The 27,830-nt window shown below is 39.2% G+C and overlaps 1 protein-coding gene across 1 annotated transcript in view; it reads left to right on the forward strand.

Moving 5' to 3' along the window:
* Positions 1 to 27,830, forward strand: part of RBMS3 (RNA binding motif single stranded interacting protein 3) — a 632,551-nt gene that overhangs the window by 9,433 nt on the left and 595,288 nt on the right. The window lies entirely within an intron of this gene.

Below are 27,830 nucleotides of genomic sequence, written 5' to 3' on the forward strand. Positions count from 1 at the left end.
AAGTTTTCCCTTCATTGCTTATTCTTGTTCTTGTGTTTAACTTTGTTAATAAGCTGGAAAAAGATAAGGAAAAAAAAATCAGAGGGCATAGGTCAATGAACATGGAAGAATTTCTCTACAAGTTTAGTGACTTCCTTTAACAATGGGAGAAGTGAAGGGTCATGTTAAAAACCTCCATGTTTTCTGGACAGTCTTGGAAGCCCCCATTCCACAAACTAACAAAGATATTAAAATGCATTCATATTGCACATCAAATTAGAATTTTTTTGCAATATAATATCTAAAGATCTTTTATAATTTTGCTGCCAAAACTCTTTGAGTGCAAGTAAATTTATTTATCTGTGTCTATGAATTTTGGGCCATCATCTTGCATACGGGGGTGTTCTTGCAACGTGAAAAAATTCTAAGATACAGAATTTCTTGAGGTACAAAGATTACCAAGGGACTAAGTAGAACAATGAATAGAGTCGACAGTGAGTTATGTTTTGTTGATATGCAAACAAATATTTATCACTTTTGGTTTCACTGTTCTCTTTCATTTGGAGAAAATACATTTTTTTCCATCTTGTCAGTGTTTTTGTGGGTCCCTAAAGTGGTCAGAAAGCCTGATAAGCTGGCCATATCTCTACCTATTGTGGCCTTTTGGCATTTAAGATACCTCTGTATTTTAGTAATCCCAAATTTCCGGGGCGGGACACTTGGTGCAACAGCACAGCGTTTTGGAAAATGTCATTAACATTCTTTGGCTAAAATATGTCAAAAGCAGACACATTGGATTGACCTTTGGCAGCAAGAGCAACTGAGAGGTCCAGATCTGGGTGCCAGGCTCACAGAATTTTTTCATTGTGCAATTGGTGGAATTGTTTACCAATTGGAAAGAAAAAAAGAGCTTGAATGTAACAGGTGTTTTCCTGGGCTTCCAGCTTAGGGGTATAGTCGGGAGGCAAGCAATGGCATGATATGTACTTGATGGCATAATCTTTCTAACTTCTTCTGTCTGTAAACTGGGTCATGGGTTTGTTGCATGTATTAAAATTGCCACCTCTTCCTGTTCCTCAGTGTCCATGGTTGTTCACTTAGAATGACTTCTCTTGAATCCATATGCCTCTTAAAGAACACATGTATGTACACGTATGCACACTCTAACCACATCTACCATTACTTGCACAGGTATTGGGCACCCTGAAGATACTGCTTCTCTAGCCCTGAGCCTCGTGTGAGGGCTTCCTTCATATTCATTCTTGTCCCGGTGATACAAGACAATCAAGATCCCAGGCTCAGGCATCATCATTTCCTCCCAACTGAATCTTAAGAAGGAGGTTTTTGTTTTGCATTTTTTTTTTTCCTTTCTCCAACTTCACGCATACACTTTACCTAAAAATTCATTCCCTCCCCCAATCTTCCAGGGAGAATTCTCATAATCACCCAATGTTTTGATTCTCTCCCTAATTACTCAATTTTTCTTCCCAGCTCTCTAGCCAGATCTCACTGAATTTCATCAGCAGATTCAATGAATCAGCTTTGATTTATCTCTCTCACACATAACACACTCACACACTTCCGGAAACTTTAAGGATTATTTCAGTGGTTATGATTTTCGCTGAGTCTAAGTGACCAAGGGGAATATGAAGAGGGCAAAGTGGTTTCAAGGTGACATATACCTGTTCTCTCCAGGTCTTTTTTTTTTTTTTTTTCCTGCTAGTTGGTAAAAAAAAGGCAAGTCTCACTGAAATAGGGTAAGTAACAATTTCCCTTTCTTTCAAAAGTGTAGTATTTTCCCATGATCTGAGATATATTGATAATATATCAGGTTAGATACCTATTCTCTTTTCCCTGTTTTTGGTAGCATCTTTTAGAAAAATCTTATTGATCAATTAATTCTAATTTTTTCTCAAATAATTTCATAACAGTTGTTTATACAGCAGAAATTCTAATGATCTTCAAGTTTTTAGTGATGAGGCTGTTGATGGCATGGTAGGAAAAAAAATGGCAATTCTGCAATTGTAATTTAACAAATGATTTATGAGATGCACCAAGAAAGATGAAACAAAGAGAAGAAGAAACAGAAAATAGAAAGGCCAAGATCTTATTCCACTTTTCAGATTTCTGGAATTTGGCCATGTGTTTTCCTTTTCAAAGGCAAACAATAAGAGCTATATAGCAAGGAAAATATAATTTACAAATTGAAGAACGATATTTGGGGAAAACTTTAATGTGAATATAGAACTCGATATGGAGGAGTCATATAGTTGAGGCTTTTGGTGTCTTGTGGAAAAAAAAAAATCAATGCTTGTGAGGACAAACTTAGTGCTTTGTTGGGGTTTTTCACGTGTTGAGGCACTTAGTAACCTCCAGCACTTGCTTTATTTGTTCGGACTTCCCATCAGTAGTTCTCAGGGAGAATCTGGATAAAAGCTTTATTGATGCTTTTGATTAGAAACAGGAGTGTTTTTCAGAAAGTCTTTGGAATCAAATTTTAACACATATTTTAGAATTTCTATATATAAAATGTTCATATAAAATCCATAACATGCTTAAAAATATAATCATGAGTGAAGCTATATTGTTCGATGTAGAAAGGATCTGGCTTTGAAAGGGGGAAAGCAACAGCATACCATAATAAAACCAGCAAACTTGTATTGGTATGAGAATTGTATAATGCAAAGTGCCCACCAGAAAGCTGTGCCGTTTGGAAGCCATGAATGTGCCTAGGGATCCACAGAGCAGCTGAATTGAGGATGTGTGTGCAATCGTGCTTCCGTGCCCTGAACTCCCAGGACATACGTACGTTAGAGGGTGGGTCCTGGTGAAAAGAGAGTCTGGATTTCAGCATGGTCCTTGAAGAATTTAGGTCAGTAGAGGTCCAAGAAAGGTTAGCTATTATTGTTAGTCATGGTCCATCTTTTCTGCCAAGTTCATCTTCCTCACTTCCCCGTCGTTATTCCATTGAGGATGGCTGTCCGAAGTGACCTTGCGTGTACATTAAATCGTTTACGTCTCCCAGCTTTTCCCACGTTGTCCTTCCTGGGGGGACTAATTCTTTTCTTTCTGTACCCCAGCTTCTACTCCACTTGCCCTTGCCTGCACACGCCCCCTGCTCCCGTCCTCAAGTTTTCAGCTATGGATTTGCCTTCTTGGCCTCCTTGCTTTTAGGTCCTAAACTTCTGTATCCCCCTTCTTGTTCTCTTAGTTTCCAGCCCCCTCTTATCTTTATTGTTGTTTTCCCCCACTTGTTTCTAAGGTAGAGTGGGATTGGGTTTTGACTTTCTTCTTTTTGTGCTTTGCCATAAATATATTTTTGGCTTTTTGGGCACACCTTTACTCCTCAGCATCATATTTGTGTCCGAATTTGTCTGCGAACCGCTTGTGGACTAGGACCGTGGGGTCTTCATCTATGAGTGTCTTGCAGTATCCAATAGAGGGCCTGATGCAGACTGAGTGAGTAAGAAAGGTTTTCAGAATGCATTAATCTGTGTTGTTCTCTGTCTCATGCATTAGTCCTTTGCTGAAAGCAGTGATCTTTTATTTTATTTATTTCCTTCTTGTGTTTTTACTATATATTTTTTGGAAAGCAGTGATTTTTTTTTTTTTTTTTTGAATCAGATTTGCTTAACGTCTTCATCTCGTGGTGCTTTATGCCAAAGGGCGTTTTGTATGCCAGAAGTAAGTCTTATTAAAGTTATCTTTCTTAATACATGCAGATTGATGCAATCTCTCCCTGCCTCACCTTTCCCCCCGAAACATGGGGGCCGCTGGGCTAGGTGGCCTAGGACTGTTGGCTGGGGTTGGTTTATATCACTATCTAATGGGACACGCTATGATGGCAGAGGTGGGCTAAGTCAGAAACAGCAACAGAAAAAGAACAGAAGAGGAGAAAAAAAAGAAGGAGAGGGGAGGGGAGAGAAGAAAAAGGGGGGAAAAAAGAAACAACCCAGCAAAGCAAAACTACCACAGCCTTGCATTCCAAGATGCTGGCAAGAGCATCAGGATATGTGCCAACTCAGGGAGGGGCAGAGTGGATTTCAAAGCCAGTCTAAGTAGCCAGTATTTGGAACTTGGGGATGAGAGTAAGCAAGTAGGTCAGGACTAAATGGTAGTGATGGTGGTTTGGAGGGAATGAGAGAGGCCATTCCTGAGCAATTGCCAAAAATATCAGCTTGTATATGCGGCTTCCTTTCTTGGGTTGGCAGGGAGTTCGACATATCAGGAGGTGAACTTCGCGTACGGAGCTGGGAGCCGGGTTGAGCGTTAGTTCCTTCCCTTTGTCTGCTTTGCTCACCAGAGGGTCTTGAGGCTGTTAGCTGTAGAGCATCTACCCGTGCCACGTAATGGTCCACAGCAATACGGACGTGGATTTTTGTTTTTTTTTTTGAACTCAAAGTTTGAAAAGACCCCTTTGAAGATCAGGCAAGAATCTTTCTATTTTGGAAAGAGAAGTCTATTCACCTTCCATATACAATTACCTAAGCAGGTATAAAGACATGTCTAAAGTAATGATAGATGGTACAAGATAGGATTCTGATGTAAACTTCAAAGCCTTTCTCACCAAGGAATGTATGAAAACAGTAACCTAGTTGTGGCTAAGGGAAGAAACTGTGTTTTTGGTTTGGACGCCTCTTGATTTTTCCAAGTTGCACTGATTCTCTTGTGTTTGTTCTGCATTTTTTCCCCCTCTATCATGTTCTTTTTTTGCATCAAGGTTCTTATTATACCATTTTCACAAAATGTAGTTTCTATATATGTAAGTCCCCAACACTTAGTAAATTTTTCTATCGCAAGGTAATCGTACTCATTGCATCTAGTAAACAATTCAAGACGTATAAAGAATATTAGTAATCTCCTTCAGGATAGCACACCGTTCTGTCAGAACTCTCAGATAGAGCCAATATAAATCATAAAATCATACGTGTCCTTCTCTAGCATTCTTTATGTCTGTGCCAACATACAATCAGATCTATGGTATATGAGATCATACTGTATGGGTTATTTTACTCCTTTTCTCAATGAAAAGCATACTTTGTGACATTTTCACCAAGTCATCAGACACACATCTTTTTTATTTTCAGGATAATTGTTCCTAGTGCATCTGTACCACACATTATGCAGTGATACCCATCGATAGGCATTACTTTCTTTTTGCCACCGTTTTGCCATTATGAATAAAGCTGCAGTTTATGTACAAGGTACTCATTTAAATATAAGATAGAATCAATGATTTTCTGAGCAGGTCTTATTCCCTTTAAACACTTTCTTTAAACACTGAGAAATGCCTTGACGAGTTTCCTCTCACACAAGGATTGACCTCTATGCTTGAATTCCTAAACCCAAGACTCTACATCCTGCAGGATTGGCCTGCCCCTTTGTGTTTTGGTGATAAGGGTTGTGGTCTGCTCCTTTTGGTGAGAAGATGAACTTCCTGGCTGAGGTTTGAGCTCAAAGGGAGCATCTCACATTTGGGGGAAGCAGAAATGTCTTCTTTTCTTTGTGACACCATTACTGGGATCCCAACAGGTGCTTGGGGTCAGCAGTGCTACCATTTCCATGCTAGTCAGCCATCTTATGTGGGCTGCACTGTTTCAGGTTGATTTCCTTTGTCTGCCACCTCATATTCCAAGTGGAAGGAGCAACAGCAGGCAAGGAGAGCTTCCAGCAGCCCAGATCTTCCCAACTGATTGGAATCCCACTGAGGCATTTTTATCCTAGAGCAAATATTTTGTCCCAAGGGTTTGGGCATCAGGATTTTTCTTTTTACATTATTATCTTGGGAATGCTGCAAACTGTATTTTGTGATACCCCTTATCTGTTGGACTTGTTTGGTGTTACTTGACCATAGGGAAAATGTCATGGTATATTCATTGAGCTGGAAAAGTGACTGTGGAAAATATAATGAACCTAGGTGAAATCTGATTTTATTTTATTTTCCCCTGTACTTGTTTTTTACTTCTAATATCAATTTTAATCTAATTTTAATTTTGCCAAAATATGGCAAAATAAAGAATAAAGCAAAAGTTTACCTATAGAAGATATTATGCTGGCTTTATCTAAAACTATTTACTAAAATCTCTCTAGAAGACAGTAGAACATAAAGCTTCAATGATTTGTTCTTCCTTCAAGAAAAGTTAGACCAAGGACACGTATTTCCAATAACACTTAATTTTCTCTCACATACTCACATTTTGCAGAACTAATCACACCTTTCAAAGTTTGATGGTCAAGTTTCATATGCTACTTCAGGAACTTGGGGAGTTTTCCTAAACATGAACCTGCCAGGATGATTTTTTTTTTTCTTTTACTCTGATGTATATGAGGTGGGATAGGGAGTTTAGTTCAATATACTAGGGCCAATTTAGCATTTTCCCATTTTACAACTTGAAATCTCACCATTTTTCATCCATGCTTAAAAATCAACAGTGTACCATACTTCATATAGATTTAGTGCAGTAGAAGCATTTTAACAAAGTCTGGAAAAGGAATTTAATAATCAGAAATGACAACAGCACTTCGGTTAGGTGAAAAGACTCAGTGTGCTAAGCATGGTTCTGGAAGGCCCAGTGCTTCTGTTCTAGAACTTGCTTTAACGCCATCTCCGCAGGGTTCCCTTACCTTTTTTCATATTTCAGTTTCCTGCCATTGCTTCCTGTCACAGGAATAGTTAGTTATTTGATAAGATGTCTTGACGATCAATATAGACTAGTAGTAATGTGTTTCAATGTTCTGTAAAGAATGCCAATATATTAACATATTACAAAGATGATAAAATATAAATAAGAGCCATGAACTCCAAGAGATTGTTATTAGTGATAATGGTAAGGAGAGGGTGACTGAAAGGCCCAGAATTGACTTGATGCATGAGTATAATGGAGTATGAATCCTTGTGATAGCTCCGATCAATGCTATTCATTGAAACATTTCTTTGCACTTCCATTATGTTCCTCTGGCATCCATCTCTGCAATCAGCTGGATTGCAATCATGTAGAGAGATCCACTTTCAATATTTCTCATACTTCTTACATGAATTTTTCTTTTTTATTGTTATTTTATTTTGGAAAGCAATGCAAGTCTGTCTCCGCGCTCCATAGAAAACTCACCCTGCAGTCTGAGATGAATCTACTGGGAAATTGTCTGGTTTTTACATTGCCGTATTTCACAATACTTGCGCTTTCCTCATTTAAGTTCCCAGGATGCCTTTTGTCCCCTAAAGTAACTAAATTAGAAGAGGGAATGGGGTGTTATTTTCTTACAGCCAACTTATAGAGTGTCAGCTCTTGCTTCCCTAGAGCTAAACCTCATGTTTAAAAATGCTTTCAGTGAGGCCAGCACTGGCTCTGGGTGTGGTATTGGGTTCTAACTAGATAATTTTCAAGACTGTTCATTGGGGGAATGAAAGGATTGAGCTTTGTTTTAGTTTCTCCAGCTGACATTGAGTTTTCAAATATCTTTCAAACTTATTCACATGTAGCATTACTAAACTTTAATCTGACCTCTTTTGTTAATCTTCTTCCAACTATAATGGCTACACTCACCAAGCTCTTCATGCTCAAAAACCCAAGGCCATCTCAAAGGTCTTCAAGCTGTGTGACCCTCAATCCTTGCCTGGCACATAGTAGGTGCTCAGTAAATATCAGTTGACTACATGGGAGTTGCCATACCATATCCTAAACTCTAATAACACTGATAAATGCTCTTTGGACACTTAACCATTTTCCCCCCTCCTTTCTGTATATCCCACTCGCTACCAGAGAAAAGAATCCTTGTCTGTGTCTTCTCTGTGTTGCCTTCTTGTCCTACAACATTGACTTGCACATAGTCAGTGCTAGTCAATATTTACTGAGTAAAGAATGGATGGCCTCACTCTCTAAATGTCCTTTAATTGACTTTATACTGTTCAGGAACGTGTAATGCAACCTCCTCCATCTTTATCTGTGTTTCTCTTCTATTTTTCTTTTTTACTTTTTAATTTCAAAATAATATTTCCCTTTCAATTCCAAAGATACTGACATGAAACTAGGAACAAATATAAAGGTGAAATTCTCCTCAAGGTGTTTGGCATTTTTTTTTTTTTCTGTGAAGTATCGGCTTGCTTCTTACTTATTCATATGGTTACTTTCATGTCAACATTGACTCAACCACAAAACCAGGTGACCGAATACATATCCACCTTCTCCTATACTTTTGTATATTTTTCATCTGAAGGAGTTTTGGAAAAGAGGGAAATATGATTTTTCAGTGTTTGTGCACCTTTGAATTACAATATCTTGCAGTCCAGCACTGTGTTCATTTATTTCATATCCTATAGCTATCAAGAGGGGATTTAGAACTTGGAATTTCAGAATGTGAAATAAAATATATCACTTAGTGCATGTTCCTGGAGTTCTTTCTTAGGTCGGCACTGTATCGGGTGGTTTGGACAAGACAGAAGGGGGTTATGGTGTTATTCTTGCTCTTCAGAAGTTGGTAATTTTAAACAAATTAGACAGGAGTCACAACACACAGAGGGAGTCCTTAAATGCTAAATTGTGTCACATTGATTTGAAGTGAAGAGAAAAGGATGAAGGCTGTTTGGTCAAGAAGAGCCACAGAGGAAGAGAGTGTTGGGTCAGTCTTGAGGTAGGCAAAGGAGTTGGACATTTGGCATAGTGGGTAAAGCTGAGGAAGGATGGGAGGGTATTCCTGCTAGAATAAGACAGAAACCTAACATAGGTGTGCTGTTGGAACTGGGGGGAGACAGGAGAAGAGAAAACAGACTAGCTGTAACAGAAAGTTAGAGAGGGAACAGTTTGGACAGCCAGAGTGTAGCAATTGCTGAACAGCTTTAAGGAGGGCAGGAAAAAAAAAAAAAAGTGAATAATTATTTAATCTTCATACAGGGAATGGTTTCATAAGCTTCATTCCAAAGGTATAAACCGTAAGTGAAAACGATGATAGATTTAAAATTCTTCATTGTTTTTAGGAAATTCCTGCATGTTGACCACAGAAATATTTATAGATTTTCAACAAGCAAAACCCTACCATAGTGTACAATAACAAGCATATAAAAACTCTTGTAAAAAAAAAAAAGGCTTTCAGCATACTATTGCAAAGGTTTAGCACTTTAGATATAAAATATGCCCCTAATACTTATTCAATAGGAACAAAAAAAGAAAAGGAAAGTACTCCAATAATAAAAGGGACAAAAATGCGTAAGAGAAGAAATAGAAGTGGCTATCAAGCAATCAAAAGCATGTCACTGATGAGCAAAGAAATGATGAGTAAAATTACAGCGAGATATTATTACCAGCTAGGCTTTTTTTTAAAAAAGTTAAGTATTTCCTCATGACTAGGGTAGACTGAGGTATAGGGAGATAGCCACTCCCACACACTGGTCATAACCAGGGGAATATTAACAGATAAGGAGATTTTAATCCTCAATTTGAAATAATGTATCAAATGCTTTAAATATGTACATGTCCTGTTGTAGAGCAGATCCAGTTCCGGAAATATTGGCTAAGGTTAAAGTACATATGCACAAAGGTGCTTGTTGCTGCACTGCTTTTAACAGAGCAGACTGTAAGCAATGTAAATGTCCATCGGTGGGAGTGCATTCAGTAAGTGATGTTGCATCTTTCAAAAGAACCGCTAGGCAGCCATGGAATCAATAAATAGGGATATATCGACTAGAGGAAATGACATATTATTAGATTTTAAAACAAGGTATGAAACAGTATTGTAATATGGTTCCAAACCTATCTTTAAGATCACGTGTATGCTTATGTCTGTGTTTATTTGTTCCTGGAAAAACAAAGGAAAGGTTTTGTCTGGGTTTTTGGAGTTACAGTCCTTTTTAAATGCTTTTGAATCTGAACTGATGATCATTACAAGTAATTAACATTGGAAATTGTTTCCAAGAAATAATAACAAATTAAGAGGAAGCCAAGCAAACAAGTGAGAATCTTGACGCAGCTATTTGAAAAAAAGCCATTGAAAGCGGCTTAATTGAGAGAGAAGTAACATACAGGAGAAAGGAATGCTTTGAATTGATTACTGGTATTTTGCAAGATGCAGCGGAGCAGGAAGGTTACATTTAGGAAGTTGAGCTAAACCAGAGTAGGCATAGATAGGAAACACAGAACATCAAGGACCAGAGAAAGGCCAGTAAGACTGGAGAAAGATGCCTGAGAATCGTCTGATGGTAAAGATAATGAGCTTGTTTCAACCATGGTAATTTTGAGGTGATAATGGGACACCTACATGAAGATGTGCTTTAGGCAAGGAGACAGAGAACTAAAGCAAGATCTGAATCCAATGGCAAAAAGAGAGATTTAAGTTATCATCTACATGGAGGTGACATTTGGAATGGTAAGTGTGGATGAGGTCACCTAGAGTAAGGACAAGCAGAAGCGTTGGCAGGGTTGGCTGAGAGAGCTATATTCTCCCATCCTATCCGTGCCATGTATTTCTTTACTTATGGTTTAAGATTGTCCTCAGTGTAATGTGGGTCTTTTAAACGTCAAGAAAAGAATTAGTTACTAGCAAGAGTATTTGAGTGACAAACCTCAGAGAGGTTAGAGAACTGGGCTTGAAGAAAGTTAACCTATCTTAAAGTCTGAACTTTTCTTTTCCAGGTGCAATTTTATCCTTACATGCAATTGTCCTGTGCTGTGTACTTCCTGTTTTGCCCCAGTGATCCTTTGGTGGACCCGTTTTTGAAGAGTTATATGGGTTTTTTTTTTTTTTTAAGATTTTATTTATTTATTTGAGAGAGAGAGAGCACAAGGAGGGGGAGTGGCAGGCAGAGGGAGAAGGAGAAGCAGGCTCCCTGCTGAACAAGGAGCCCAATGCCGGGCTCGATCCCAGGACCCTGGGATCATGATCTGAGCCGAAGGTAGATGCTTAACCAACTGAGCCACCCAGGCTTCCCTGAGGAGTTTTATTTAGAAAGAATGAGGCAGGTGGATATGTTTCATTTGTTTGTGTGCTCGTTTCTGTGATGTCTTTTCTTTTTTTTATTTGTTTGACCAATTGATTATTTTATATGGGATTTCTTTCTTGAGTTGTATTTTAGGTTCTCAACTGGTTCTTGTTAAGGCACTGCTTTATGTTTTGGTTTTTGTTTTTTTGAGGATTCTGACTGAAAAGGTTTGGGGTGGAGCCCGAGAAATAACTCTTATGATATCCAGAGGGATGCTAGTGCTGCTGCCTGTCTACAAACCACAGATTGAATCACACTGTTCTAGGAAACGTGACTTTGAAGGCCGTTTTCATTTACCATTAGCCTCTTTTCACAAAGACACATCCAACCACATCCCCAAGTACTACTGACACTTAGTGACAGAGGCTTCTTCCGATTATTGCAATCTACTGCATAGCCATTTATTCAGGATTTAATTTGCCTGTAATTTAAATAATTAAAATTGTTTTTGTGGCTTACCCCTCTTGATACAAGCGTGAGACTTTCATGATAGTGTTGTGAAGAGACCTCAAGGGCAGCAGAGTGCCTTGTCCCAGGATCTTGGCAAAAAGAAAAATTTGTTTGCTTTAGGACACTGAGAATTAACTGATTTTAATAGTATGTGCTATGAAACAATATATTCCTGGGTATATAAATATCTAATTTAATCCGTGATTCTTCAAGTGATCTAAAGAAAGAGTGTGCAGAAAGAAAGAAAGAAAAAAAGAAAAAGAGGGAGAGAGAGAGAGAAAGAGTCAGATGTGAGCTGCTGTGTCCAAGGGAGAGGAACTTTGAAGCCTGAAAACCAAACGTTGTTTCCAGTAGAGAAGCCTTCTCTGCTATGTGATTGGGGTGCTTCGTCATGCCTCATACTGGTCTGGGGAATCCTTTTGTCTGTCTGTTTCCTGGTTTTTAAATTGTATTTCATTAGCAAACTTTTTGTGTTTTTATTTCTGTAAAATGTGAATGTGCTAATCATAAGAATATCTGTTGTCTATGGATAGCCTTCTTATTTATACATCAGCCTCATGTGAATTGATTTAGGTTGAGTCTCTCTCCAGGATTCTGATCATCTCACTGTGTGTTGAGAAAGCCCAGTTCTTGAATCTGCAGAGCCAGGGGAACAACCACGGGCCACCATAAATCTGCCACAACCGTCCGATGGTGGGTCCTCTAAACAGCCAACAGTCCTGCCTAAATGGAGACTCATCTGCTTTTCTGAGCACCTTAACTGCTGTTCATTTGTTCATTCACTAGGAAACAGAAGTAGAGAATTTTATAAAACTGAAAGGAACTTTGAAGTCATCAGGGCCAGACCTTTCATTGTGAAGTTGAGGCCGTTAACCTTCCATTGGAATCAGACTGTCTCTTGAACCTGGCAATTGACATGATTCAAAAGGCTAGGTTCACTGTTCAGAAATATTTCACAGCCTGGTGGGGTATTTCTCCTTTGTGATCTTAGTCTGAAGTGTGTTGCTTGGCACTGGGTTCAGGTGCTAATGCTAGAGTGAGAATCCATCAAACCTTAACCTCTAGAACCCTTTCTTAGTTCAATTTAAGAAATGTATATCTGCATTATAAAACCTGTCTGTTTTGCTTAACTTTAAAAGTGAACTTCCCTTTCATTGAATTTCTCTTTTTAACCTTTATAGCACAGGATGACACCTTGTGATAAAAACCTCAAAGAATAAATCCTGTTGACATGAATATATTCTTAAGAGCATATCAGAAGGAAAATATGTATCAGAGTCCCAAATAAGGTTGAGTGGATTGTGGACCGATTACACAGGGTCCACACATATGAAAACATTCCTTCTGGGCGCCTGGGTGGCTCAGTCGGTTAGGCATCTGCCTTTGGCTCAGGTCATGATCCCAGGGTCCTGGGATTGAGTTCTGCATCATGCTCCTTACTCCTCAGGGAGTCTGCTTCTCCCTCTCCCTCTGCCTCTCTGTCTATCTCCCATGAATAAATAAATAAAATCTTTAAAAAAAACCTCAAAAAATAACATACATTCAGATATTCATTAATTAAAAAAGGGGAATCTTTTTTTTTCCTTTTCATAAGGAACTCTTAATATTTGTTTGCTTTTATGTGTTGTCTGATATAATGGGAAAAAGTGATCATGAAAACTTGATTCTAACAATTCACTATCATTTTTGGATTTCAGTTCTTTCTTCTTTAAAAGAGTTGGTTGTAAGGGTTAGGAAAATATATACAATTTGCCCAATATATGGTACTTGGTATATACTTGAGTTTTAGTAGTTATTCTTAAGGAGTATATTGTAAATTAAACTGATATTTAGAATGAGTGGGAAAACTCTAAGCAAAGATGGATTTAAAACAAACCAATGGTTACCAGAGGGAAGGTGGACGAGGGGATGGGTGAAATGGGTGATGGGGATTAAGGAGTACACTTATCTGGATAGGCACTGAGTTATGTGTTGAATCATTGAATCACTCTATTGTACACTGAAACTAATATAATACTGTATGTTAACTGTACTGGAATTAAAATTTTAAAAAACTTTAAAAAAACTACTGGGAGAATATAACTGGACTCCACGTTTTTTAGCTCTGTCTCTGCCTTCCTCAGCTTTTTGCAGTTGGAGCCTCAGAGATCACAATCCTGTAGATAGAGGCCTACCCCAATCTTGAATAATGGAAGAGGGCTATGACAGCTCGAGCCTCACTACTTGGAAGATCCCAGAAACAAATTACTTACCCAAGTACGAGTTGTGGAAATCTCCTCATGAGTACTGGCAATGCCTTGGCACTCCCCACATGGCCCTCTCTATACAGCTATGTTGCTCCCAAGTCTTTGTAGAACTCACCCTTTACCCCGGCTCACTAATGAGTCGGTTACCCTGCCCGACATTACTGGTCTCCGGGTGCTCTCTGCTGTTTCATGGTAAGGTCCTGGATCCCCAGCAATGTTCATATCCATCCTCTTCCTCCTAACTGAAATCTAATCTTTTTCTACAGCCCAGTGACCTGGACCTTCCCTTACCTTGCTCTTCAGATTCCCACATCTGCCTCTTCACTGACTTGTCTGTCTTTTTGTTTTCTCCACCATCCTAATGCACGTCCTCAGCAACTGCTTCTTGACACGTCATCTGAGCTCACCCTTTACAAACTGCCCTGATTACACACCGCCCACCTGGCCCCTGCCCAATGCTATGACCTCATCTCCTACCACTCTCCCTCTCACCTCTCCTATTCCAGCCACAATGGATTCTTTCTGTTGTTACAACTTGCCAAGACCTTGGCAAGAGCTGTTGTCTTTGCCTCGACAACCCCCCCAATCCTGTCCAATCTTAGCATGAATGGTCTCTTCTTATTTTTCAGATCCCAGCTTAAATATTTTCACTGGCCACTCAGTTTAGAAGCAGCCCCCTGTGAAGCTCCATTGCTTCACCATATTTTAATTCCCTGCAATGCACACAGCTCTTACCATTACTGGACCTTCTTTTGTTTGTTTATTTTCATCTTTGTTTACTTCTTCCTTCCCTATTAAAGTGTAACTGTATAAGAACGTGATCTGGTCTATCTTGTTCTCTGCTGTATCCCCAGAGCCCAGAACAATGGTTGGCACACAGTAGGTACTCAATAAATATTTGTTGAGTGAGTGCCAAGCTGCCTCTCAGGATTATTTTTGTCTCTGGCTCTGTTCCCCAGTTCCTATGGCAGATCATATGCCGGGATCATGGTTCCGTTGTCTCGGATAACAATAATATACCATTGCCTCACATACATTGGCCAGCTTCACCCACTTTTCTTAGCCAGGAGGACGTTGGTAATTGCGAGCTGCCATCCTCATAGTTTTACAGGAGGCACTGTCGGTTTAGCTGAGCATGAGATCAAACAGTGTGTTCATCGTTGATCCTTAAAGCTGTTTCTGAATTTCCATTCCACCAAAACTGGATTGATGGTACCTGCAATGAATTACCTATATTCTCTTTAAATAAAGTGGTTTTTCAAAAGAAATTGTTTGGGGAAATGTTTGCTCTTCATTAAAAAACAAAACACAAACATCTGAAGAAATTTATCAAAATAGTAACATGTAGAGATCCAGAGTTTGGGTCCCACTAGAGCTCAGTAGTCAAGAGAGGACAGAAGGAAGCACGAACCTCTGGCAACCAGAGCGCATTCATCAGTTGTTTAAAGACACACAAAGCAGCCATGACACACACATGTGTGCATACTCTCCCATGCCCATCTATCATTTGACACTTATTTCCTGTCTCTTCCCTTAGACCTGCAGAAAGCTGTTTTGAAATTTGCACGGTGTGGGTATGTGATTTTGCCAGTCCGGCATCCATTCTCCCCTGCATTCATAATTGCACCCCAGTGTTCTTATTGGAAAACTAATCTCCTATTGGGTATGGTTTTGGTTCAGTTGCTTATTAAGAAGCAAGTTGCCTGGACACCAGGTAGATTCTTAACCCACTCTAAGAAAAGTATATGATCTTTCCTAAGAAGATGGATCGTGATTTATCCATTTAGCATTTTAAAAAGACAGTCTATTAGCTCCTTCAGCTTAGATTCCCAGAGCTTCTCTGGTTCCCACCTTTTCAGATGCTTGTTTTTTCATTTGTCTTGGCTTGGATAGTCAGATGTTTTTGCTTTGGTTAAAAAGATTCAACTACTGTTACTTGCAACTGTGGGACCCTAACTCCTACAGAGTAAGTGTTTTAAAATATTGAGTAATAATAAGACAAAGAATTGATATTTAGTATTATGGGGAAATACAGCAGAAGGTCAGATTTTTCCCTCCCTTCCTTCTGCATTTCTGCCATAATCAGAGCTACGTGGTGGACATGTATACAGAAGAAAGAAGCATTTGTTACTTCCAGAGAATGTAGAGTCTTCATTCAACTGATCCACTTGAGGCTTTCTATGCTTGACCTTGCTTGTACTGCCCCCTTCGTTTGGACTCTCTCTCAGATCTTCCTGCCCCATCTTCATCTTCCACAACCTACTCACATCCTACTTCCTAGCATTATAGTTTCAAAGATTACATTAATCTCTTTCTCCTGTCCTTTATTGAGTCTTATTCATTTTGTTGCCTGTATAATACATAGTCAAGGGGAAAAGGCAAAAAGCCATATTTTGGTTTAATTTGTTAAATGAAGGGGAAAAAAAGAACCCACACAGAACTATCAGTAAACTCACGAAAAAAGATATATTCACGGTTGCATTTGTAGACCTTGTTTAAAATGCCTGCTAGTTCTGCTGTCTCTCTTTCCATTTCATTCATCAGACAGGCAGCCTTGAAACATCTGCTCCTTTCTATCTTCACTCCCTTACCCTTACCACATGCCCCCAGCTGCATTAGTATCTTTTCCACAGCTAGTCAGAGAACTAGTCAATGCATCGTGCTTTATCTGAGGAAATCAGAAGGGGAGGATTGGAGGAAGGTCAAGCTCTCTTCAACGTAAATAGTTTTGTATCATGTATAAGCAGTTATTATTATGTTAGTCATATTTTGACTAACTTTATAGCTGGTTTGGCAATGTGATTCTCTATTTATAAAGTAGGTCCTACATGCTTCTCATGCTAGGATGGTAGTGGTCTATATTGGGAGAGGAGTTTTCTGGAGGTCAGGATGGTGCTGGGAATGAGCAGGGAAACCCAAGAGGACTGAGGCGACTCAGTGCATTATTTGTGATTCCTTGGGACTGTGATGTTGTTCGGTGCAAAGTTGAAGCCTGAGCCGGACAGGTAAGAAAACCCATGTAGTGTGCTAAACAAGTGGCTGTCTTTGGTTTAGGGATTTCTGGAGAACAGTGGAGCACGCCATCTATGGGGTAGAAGAATATTATAATCATCTAGGAGTTTCATTCCAGCGTGTGGAGAATAAAAACTTTTATAAATTAATTGCTTATCTGTACTTTCAGGGGGTGTAGAAAAAGAGTATAAATCGCTATTGGTTGATGAACACTTTTGTTATTCACATAATATATTTACCGTTATCGATTAAATACATTTTGTTAAATGACTAAATCAATAAGTGAATGAATAAGTCATTAAATGCATAAGTAGGTAAATTATGTGAATCAAGAAAATGACAACTCACACTTTGCCTTTGACTGAAATTTCCTCAAAATGTACCAGATCCTTTACTGTTTAAAAAACGTAAGCCTATATGCCAGAAACCCAAGGTTGTGTGTGAAAGCGCGTTTGGAAACCTGTAAAGTCATATAAAACTGTTGTTGTTATTGTCTTTTTTTTTTTTATAGTTATAAGGGATGGTATGTTCTAGCAATTGGAATGAATATTTAAAACTGATAAATGTTTAGTTCAACTCCTCATCGAGTTTTAGCTTGTCATAGAGAATCAGAGAAGTGTTTGAATTCATGGTGCCTTTATTTCACCTGTGATATTAGGGACAATTGCATTTTATACATATGTATTCTGTACTTGGCATGTACCAGGCACTCTGCTAATTTGAAAAGGCTGGCTTACTGGAGGAGACAGAGTTATTTTCACATTGTTTTTCCAGAGTCTATCATGATGTCTGGTACATAGAAAGCACTCAGTCAACACTGAATGAATAACGGAGATGAACTACTAAATTAAGACATTAGTATACAATTTAGGAAGGGATTTAAGACAGGGGCATACATGTCTAGTATGTGATTTAGGATCTATTTAGTCCTCTGGTAGGTACAGCAACCCACCAGCGCCAGAGTTGAGTGCCTTTGTCAGTCTGAAAGTATTGGTGAAAACTTCATGGAGGACATGTTGTTGGAGCTGTATTTTAAAGAATGTATGGAATTGTTTGGCAGCGTCCGAAGGCATGGTTTGGCCTGAAGTCTGCAGTTGGAAAGTACGCGCTAGAGAGAAATAGAGGTAGTGGTGGGAAATAGAGAGGGGAAAAAATGGGAAAGAAGGTTTGGTTAGGAATCCAGAACACCTTGAATGGCTTGGGAAGGATGCTGATATGTTTAATGAGAACATGAGTGGTAATTTTTTTTTTTCCTTGTAGATGATATAATTGGACAATGGTTTTGGACAGCTAACTCTTGTATTGATTAGGATGGAGATACTAAAGGCAGAGCTTGGAGGCAGGAGGTCAGGTTAGAAGTTATAGAAATGACCCAGGTAAGAGATCATGAACTCCTGGCTTTCAGAAGTTGTATTAAAAGTGAAGAGGGAGCTTTAGCAGAAATTGGGTGGTAGTTCAGTGAATGGAGCTAAGGGTTGGAGAGGTTTCAACAGCGAGTCAAATGCCTGAATGACACTGAAGATGAGATGTTCTCACCTGAGAGAGGAAGTGCCAGTCGTGGGAACATGACCATGAGTTATGTTTTTGGACATGCGAATTTGGGAGTGTTTGTGTTGCTCTGTAGCTGCCTAGTAGTCTGTTAGAAGTTTGTATGGAGGATCATAATAAAGATCTAGAATAGAGATTCAGATTTCATGATATCACAAACAAGAAAGACGTCAACAACGAACCCTTTTTGGAGGGTTTTGTATTGTGTTGTATTGCCTCATTAAATCCCTGGAACAGCCTATGAGGTAGGCACTGTGGTTATCATTTTGCTGATACTTGGGGGTGATCAGCATAGCTTTTAGAAGAAATGAGATGAAAATGGAAATTGTAGAAATAGAAAAAAAAATCAAGGACAGAATCCTAGGGAATATTAAGGAGGCAGTCAGTGAAGGAGCAAGAATTGGTCAGAGATATGGAAGAAACAGAAATGAGTATTGTGATAGCAAAGGGAATATGAAATATCATAACGAGAGAAGTGTTTAGTGATTTCATGCATTGGAAAGAGTTTAAGGTATTTGAAGACTGAGGGAAAAAAATGAATTGCTTTTAGTAACTGCAAGTCACTGTTGACCTTCAGGAAAATAGTTTCAGCTGGAGGACAGGTGAAGCAGGCTATGAAAATTTAGTGGGGTGTGAGGAACTGGAATCATTAGCTCACTCTTTCTAGAAGTTTGAGATTGAAAATTAGGAGATGGGCAGATCCTAATGTGGGATAGCATAACTAAGAGAAGGTGTTTTTGAAGTAGGGGGGTCAGGTGTGTCTGTGGTCTTAGTCCAAGGACAAGATGGCAGTGAAGGATCGGAGTTGTCGGGTAGCAGGCAAGGGAAGCCAAAAAACATATATCCTGGATCCACATGGTGGCTGTTGAACAGATCAGGGGTACAGGTGAGACAGTTGGCCTTAGCAAACCTAATCCATAACCACTTTTTCCTACAAGAAAGGAGGAAAAAAAGGGCAGATGAGGACAAAGATAAATTTTGCATTGGGACGAAGTAGAAATGGATCATGTCTGAAAACTTTAATCTCAATAAAGTAGGTCATCTTCTGTGAGCGAGCCAGGGGGGCCTGGGAGAGGTCAAATCTGGAGAGGCAAAGGCAAATTTTTCTTCCTAGTAGAACTTCATGCTTTATAGTTCCAATGATTAAGGAATTTTGAAACCAAGGAAACTATTACTAAATGCACAGGAAACACATGCAGCAGAATTGGATGCTTTCCACTGAAATTCTCAAATGCCCTTGACCCCAAGATTTTAAGCTTCTGTATTTTTTCTTCAAAAGCTTTGATTTTTAGTGAAATTTTAAAGACAATGGTGAAGAGTGAGAGGCCTATAAACTATATATTTGTGTGAACATTCTAACATTAAGATTTATTTGTTTGGTTGGTTTTATGGGAAGATTTTCTCTTCCCGGGAACATGAAACAAAGGAAAGCACAGGAGTCATTCCCAGCCCCACCTTCCCTCACTGTTATTAGGCTAAAGCTGGAAGGAAAAATCACTCAAGATGGACTCCACGGGGTAAATGGATGGAATGAAAACTTGAGGTCGTGGTTGTGTGGCACTATGGGGGCCAGCATCTGCCATACTTATTCACGCTTTTGGCTCTGTGGGTCATGTGTTATTCTGTTTTTCTTATGTAGATTAACTAGTGTTTATCGCCGTTGAGTTTTTGTTGTTAGATAAGAGTACAGCAAAGCAAAACAAAAGACAAAACCTTTCAGTTTGCACTAGGCAACTCCCAGTGAGTCCAAATCTGTGTCTGATGTCATGTATCCAGCCCTGCCACTGTGTTATCACTCCTGAGCGCTGCCTTTTCTGTGGTGCAAGATATAGTCATTCCCTTTCACATCATATCGCTGACTTGTAGGTTAATGGGGCTGCTGGGCATGGTCCTGGTTGACAAACAGAGCTAATAAGCAAAGCTAGACATTATCTTTTATGTGCAAACAGATTCAAGGTGTGTTTGTTAGCTTCTCTTATTATCTCTAGAGATCTGTGGCAGGAGAATATCATTTTCCAGTTCTCTAATATGTCTCTTCTCTTAATTGAAATTGAGATATCCGATTAGTCTGGGTTTGAAGAATGTAATAACAGTTTCTGTAGACTGCTTTATGCTCCATAGCCAGGAATCAAGGAAGGAAGGACACAGGACAGAAAAATAGGCTGAGGTCTGATTGTAAGGGGCACCGACTGCCAGACTCATTGGGGAAGAAATACTTGATATTCCAAATGGGTGTCTCCTATCATGATAGAAAAACCACCAAAGGAAGCTGGTTTCGTTCCAGGAGATATGTGAAGCCAGAGAATAAATATGGCATGCGTGCCTGGGGTGGCCATTTAATCCAAATGTTTGGGGAAAGTTTGAGATTTACAGTTGTAGACAATTGGAAACCGCTATAGAGTAATAAGCATGGACACACTGCAATAAAACCTACATTTGGGGAGATTGGCTTGCTGATGGCATATACACTTGGCTAGCAGAAGGCATAAATAGGGGAAATGGGAGGGCTTGAATTGGATGCGAGATTTCTAAAGTTCCAGGATGCACTTGTGCTGAGAGGTATATTTTGAGAAGGGAGGGACTCTCTGATCAAGTCCGTTTGGGAAAAGCTGCATTCTTTATCTACACTGTAGAGAATCCAATGCCCATTGTTAAATATTTAGAGCTTTTAGGAAATCTGAAGGTAGGAAACCTGTTTAAATTTGATGAACCCATCATTTCCCAAACTTTAGGACCACATAGTTTTCTGCAAAATAATATCTCCACTGTTACATTCTTAATTATAAAGCAATTATCAAGAATTTAAAATCCCAAACAGCCGGTTATTATGATTTTTTTTTTTCCCTCTCCAGGATTCTATTTCTTTGGTTGAACATTAAATAAAGTGATTAGCTTGGATTTAGGGGCCAGAGGTTTTTTTTTTTTTTTTTTTTTTTTTTTCCTAGAATATGTGCTCTATTTTTAAACACTTGAACTGCTCTCAGCTTAGCCAGAGGTTCACTGACGTAGACACATTAAATAACCAGGAATGACCAGGGGAAGGCAAATTCAGATTTCAACAATTTGAAAATCTAGAATTGACTAGAGCTTGCCCTCTGTTATAAATTCATCAGTGGAATAGTGGTGATCATAGTAAGTGACCACAAATTTAAATCACCAGGTTTTTTTTCATTTTTTTATCTCTCATTTTCTCTTACTCTCTCTGTCCGCATTTGCGTGTGTCTGTCTTTTCTATCTCTTTCCCTGCGTATCTGCATGTCTCTGTTTCTGTCCCTCTGTCTCTCTCTCTACCCCTTTCTCTCCCTCTTGTCCCTTTTCCCTTCCCTCTCCTTCTTTATCTTTCCCCCAAGCCAGAACATCTACAAACACAGAGTTGAAGTCCCATAAATTCAACGTCCGTTTGCTGTGACTCCCCGTATTGACCTTTTGCCGAACTGTTCTTCCCTGGAAACCATGGACACTCCAGATAATCCCCAGATCCCTTGCTTTTGATCTGCTTACTCTGTCCTGGCTCTTGTGGGTTTGGTTCTGCTTTTCCCCTTAACCTCACTATTCCTTCAGTGCCATTCTCAGCCACCCCGTGCTTTCAGGACGGAGGCATAGGAAGGATGAGAGAATCCGCCCTGGTTCTAAGCCTTTGGCAAATATTCTCTGCATTTCTCAGTGCCGACCTGGAAGGCATTTTCTTACCGTCTGTGGGTCGTATAATTAATTACTTTTTTGAAGGAATGTTCAACATTTCTTATCTCGCTTGTCCTGCACATCATTTTTCAAACCTTGGAATGATGAGCGGGCATTTCAAGTAAGGGTGGTCCCACAAATCAAACACAGTGTGACTTTGGTTTCATTTCTTTGTTGAAACATCTGGTCTTGTTTAGTTCACAACAAGACAGAGGTAGGAAACACGTACAAACGCTCACTGCCCTCGGCCCTGATGTCTTTCTCTTTCTGCCATTGCATGATGAAGCCACCACCTCCAGCAGGGAAATGAAGTTAATTCCACAACAGCTAGATTTGCCAAGACTATTTTCATGTCCATGGCCACGAAAGCTCTGGGTGGCCGGCTTTTCCAAATTCCAGTCTGGGACTCCTGCCTTGAACAAGAAAGGTTGAGGACCAGGTCACTGGCGTGTGGAATGACATGATTTACTTTCAACAGTGTCACGTTAAATGTCATGGCATTAATAAGGATGATCTGAACTACTGCCACCTCTCAAATTTGCTAGCCACATGCAATACTTTTCTCCCCTCAGGAATCCTAAAGCTCCTTCATAGGAATGATATTCTACGGCTTATGGTACATAAACTTCAGGTCGACGATATTTTGCTAAAACGGCATGATGCCCGCTGGAAAAATAGCTTATGCCTTTAGAGCGAGCAGTGTGTCCCAAGCAGGTGATAGATTTAGAGATGGACAGCATGCTTAATGTAAGTCCGCTCTCTTTTGAATGCCAGCCTCACGTTTTGGCCCTGTTCCCTCCCAGAGTTCATTTGTTGACAGCTCCCGGCAAAGGGAAAATTCAGATGGGTAGAGAGTAATCAGTGCAACCTAAAGGGATTACCCTTGGACAAATATGTGGAAATCGCCTTGCTGTTACTTCTTATTATCTTCTTGCTGCTCGGTCATTGGCAAATTCTCTTCCTTTGGTTTTGTCTACTTTGTTGCGGTGCAACAGTGGCCGTTGTGGTCACAGTAGAGACAGAAGCAGTCCGAGTGATAATAGGCACCATTATATATATGGCCAACTTTATGCCAGACTCTGTTCTACATATTTTACATATTAACTCAGTCCTCATAGTAACTTTGTGGCAAAACCCCATGACCCTGTACCCTACAGATTATAGTCTAATTGGCAGCTGTCTCCAGGATCTTTGGAATTATCAGCCAGCCAGCTGACTCTGGTCATTTCATTAATCTCACAGTAATCCATTCTCATATCTTATGGGATTGGGTATTTAGATCCTATTTAAAAAGATATGACAAGGGTTTACTATCCTATTAGTATCCTCATTTTACACATGAGGAGATTGAGGTGTACATAGGGTTTAAGTAGCTTTTCCAAGATCACAGAGCCAGAAGGCAGGAGCCTTACAGAGTTAATGGGGCTCTGGAGCCCATGATTTCCAACACTACAGTACAGGATGAGGTTCGTGAAAGGTACTTAGAGGAGAAAGTTGTTGTTGCTTAAGAGTCAGGAGAGCAGAGGCCGGACCCTGGTTTAGTTACAGCCGTCTTGTGTTGCAGCCCCGCGTTCTTCTTTCTCCCCGAGCTTCACAGGGGTGGGGGGGTGGGGGGGAACCAGACTTGGTATCTTCAAAGCCTGCCAGGGAGCTGCGTGTCAGGGACCTCAACTTTGAATTCACATCTCAAGCTTTATGTCAAAATGAGTGTTATGAACTGGAGGAATTATTTTAGACCTAACTTCATGTATCAAACATGAATTTTTCTGAATTAGAGCTGCTCTTTCCTAAAGTGCCACTGAAAATAAAAGGCATGTGCTTTGGGTGGTAAAGTGATGCTAGCAGCTAGCATTTGAAATCAGCAAGGAATATGCCAAAAGAGCATTCATTAGATCCTCTATAGCATTTGACTTCGGGGAATCCAGGATTGGGAAAAAATTCTGAATGCATGGAATCACAAAGAGAAAGCTTGAATATTTATAGTCTGAAGCTTTTAGGCCAGGGAGCATGACCATTCCTGGTCTAATCATAGCGCTTGCTGGAATCTAACTTGAAATTTGACTTGAGCAAGAAAACATATAAATTAAACTCTGTTGATACTATTGAAAAACAATATGACATTATTTACTGATAACCTTAAAGTGTTCATAAGCTTTCATCTAATTATCCTATATCTAGAGAGGTTTATGTTCAGAGATGTTCTTCGTGGCGTTGTTGGTCTGTCCGTCTATCTCACTAAAGAGTAATACCCTGGATGAAAAGAAATCAAACAGAAATATATAGAATAAAATGTCACAATGTTCCTCACTCCAAATCTACTACCCAAAGTTCAATCACTCTTTTCTCCCCCAGCTTGTTGAAGTATAATTGACAAAAGTATATATTTGCAGTGTACGAAATGATATTTTAATACATATATACATTATGAAATGATTACCACAATCAAGCTAATTAACATATCCACCACCTCACAAAGTTATAATTGTGTATATGTATGTGTGTGTGTGTGCGTGTGTGTGGTGAGAACACTTTAAGATTTATTCTCAGCAACTTTTAAGTATACAATATAGTATCATTGACTGTTGTCACCGTGCTGTACATGAGATCTCCAGAATTTATCCATCCTGCATAATCAAAACTTTATACTCTTTGACCAATATTCTTATTCCTTCACCCCCTTCCCAGCCTTGGAAACTACCATTCTATTTTTTACTTCTAGGAATTTGACTTTTTTAGATTCCACATAGAGATGAGATCATATAATGATTTATCTTTCGAATAAGTATTTGGCTTATTTCACTTGGCATAATGTCTTCCAGTTTCATCCATGTTGTTGCAAATGACAGAATTCCCTTCTTTTTAAAGTCTGAATAATATTTCAGTGTATATATGTATATATATGTACATATATATAAACATATGTATATACACATATACCATATTTTCTTTGTCCATTCATCTGTCTGCGGTCACTTAGACGTATCGTGGCTATTGTGAATAATTCTGCAACGGACATGGGAGTGCACATGGGAGTGGAATGAATAAGTAATGGAAATAAAAGGTACAGCATAGGGAATATAATTGATGATATTGTGATAGTAATGTATGGTAACAGATGATAGCAGCACTTGTGGTGAGCAAAGCATAGCATATATGTATAGAGATCTGAAATCACTATGTTGTACACCTGAAGCTAATGCAACATTATGTGTCAACTATACTCAAATAGAAAAATTTAAGAGGTGCCTGGGTAGCTCAATTGGTTAAGCATCTGCCTTCGGCTCAGGTCATGATCCCCGGGTCCTGGGATCGAGCCCCACATTAGGCTCCCTGCTCAGCGGGGAGTCTGCTTCTTCCTCTCCCTCTGCCATTCCCCCCCGCTTGTGCTCCCTGGCTCCATCTCTCTGTCAAATAAATATATAAAATCTTTAAAAGAAAATAAAATAAATTTTTTTAAAAAAATACCAAATTGACTGATTGGTTGATTAGATATATACCCAGAAGTGGGATTGCTGGATCATATGGGAGTTCTACTTCTAATTTTTTGAAGAACCTCTTTATTTTTTCAATAGAGGCTATACTAGTTGCCTTCAATGTACACGAATTCCCTCTTATCCACATCCTCACCAATAGTGGTTATCTTGAGGTGATATCTCACTGTGGTTTTGATTTGCCTTTCTTTGATGATTAATAACGTTGAGTATTTTTTTATATATCTGTTGGTCATATGCATGTCTTCTTCTGATAAATAGCTCTTTAGGTGCTTTGCCTATTTTTTAATAAAGTTACTCACTATTTGAGTTGCTCGAGTTTGTTACATATTTCGGATATTAACCCCTTATCAGATATGTGATTTGCAAACATCTTCTTCCATTCTGTAGGTTGTCTCTTCACTCTGTTGCTTTCTTTGCTGTACAAAAGCTAAAAGTTTGATGCAATCCACTTTTCTACTTTTGGGTTTGTGCATATGTTTTTTGGGATTATAACCCAAAAAAATCTTTCCCAGAACAATGTCAAGAAGTTTTTTTCCCCCTCTGTTTTCTAGTAGTAGCATTATAATTTTCAGATCTTCAATTCAAGTTTTCAATCCATTTTTGATTTGTGTGTCTCTTGTGAGGTGTAAGGGTCTATTTTCCATTTCCCCAGCACCATTTATTGAAGAAACTGTCCTTTCTCCATTGTGTGTTCTTGGCACTTTTTGTCCAAGATCAGTTGACCATATATTGATGAATTTGTTTCTAGGCTTTCAGTTCTGTGCCATCCATCTGTAAGTCTGCTTTTATGACAGAACAATGGTGTTTGGGTTACTATAGCTTTGTAGTATATTTTGAAATTGGTACCGTGATGCCTCCAGCTTTGTTCTTTTCACTCAAGATCGCTTTGGCTATTTTGGGTTGTCTATGGTCAACCATTCTTAACACTTTGTTATATACTTCTAAACTTCCTCATCATATTTCTTTCTCCCTTTCATATGCACACGCACATTTAGTTCCACATACATACAAAAATACAATTTTTTACAGATTTTATTTATTTGAGAGAGAACGGGGGAGGGGCAGAGGAGGAGGGAGAGGGACAAGAGGACTCCACGCTGAATGGAGCTCCATATGGGGCTTGATCTCACGAACCTGAGATCATGACTTGAGCTGAAACCAACAGGGTGATGCTTAACTGATTGAGCCACCCAGGTGTCCCCAAAAGTGTGTGCATGTGTGCGTGTGTGTGTGTATACATGCATATATATATATATATATATATATATATATATTTATTTATTTATTTATTTATTTATTTTATTTTTTTCTTTTTTAAGAGAGAGAGAGAGAGAGGGAAAAAGTGAGCAAGGGGTAGGAGGGGCAGAGGGAGAGAGAGAATCCCAAGCAGGCTCCACACCCAGCTCAGAGCCTGACGTGGGGCTCAATCTCAAGACCCTGAGATCATGACCTGAGCCGAAATCAAGAGTTGGACCCTTAACTAACTGAGCCACCCAGATGCCCCAAAAGTATAGTTTTTAAGAAAATTGTGGTAACTTACTTTCTTAGCCAGTAACTCACTTGACTTACTTTCTCTACCGAATTATCAGTATCCTTTTTTTGTTTTTGTTTTTTGTGGATCTACGTAATTATTTTCTCAACTTTATATTAGAATCATGATGTAATGTTAGGCATTATACTTGGTGAACAAAAAGATTGTTTCCAGTTTTGATTATACAAGCATATTGCAGTGAATAGACGGGTCACTATATTTGCTACCTGTGTAGGAGCATGTCCATGGAATCAAATTTTAGGAGTAGAATTGCTGAGTCAAAGGGACACTTACATTTCTATAGATCAGCATAAATGTACTCCCCTCCCCCCACCTCTGCCATCATCACTGATACATTTCTATCAATTTACTTTCCTACAATGTATGAGGGTCCTTTAGGTTTGTTTTGATGTTCTTTTTTTAGCTTATTGAGCTGAACGCTGTATCTTTTATGTTATTTATGATACATTGATCTTAAACTATAAAGTTTCCTTTGAATACTCTGTTCGCTGCATCTTATAGGTTTTGATATGTACAACCAGGAGTGATAGTCATACGGTTTAAGAACTGGTGACCACCCCTCACAATATGTGCCACGACCACTGACTTTTGCCATAAACACCTGGTATGTCTGTGCTGGTGTGAATGAGCTGGATACAGAAATATGACTTCCGTTAGAATTTGCTAGCTGTATCTCTTCATCTAACCAAACTGTACAACCTGATATTTTAACTCTGGCAAATATATCTTGTGTGCGTGTCTTTCACCTGATTCTTTTTAATGAATCTGCTACACGCAGTGATTCTGCTGGTCAGAATCCTCACCCCTAATTCAAGGCTCATCTCAAACGATACCTCCCTGGTAAAGAACGAAGTAATCCTTGTATGCACTGTCCCGTCATTTTGTCTGAACTTGTTATG

This window comes from Ursus arctos, unplaced genomic scaffold (genome assembly GCF_023065955.2).
Source record: "Ursus arctos isolate Adak ecotype North America unplaced genomic scaffold, UrsArc2.0 scaffold_20, whole genome shotgun sequence".
Classification (NCBI taxonomy): domain Eukaryota; kingdom Metazoa; phylum Chordata; class Mammalia; order Carnivora; family Ursidae; genus Ursus; species Ursus arctos.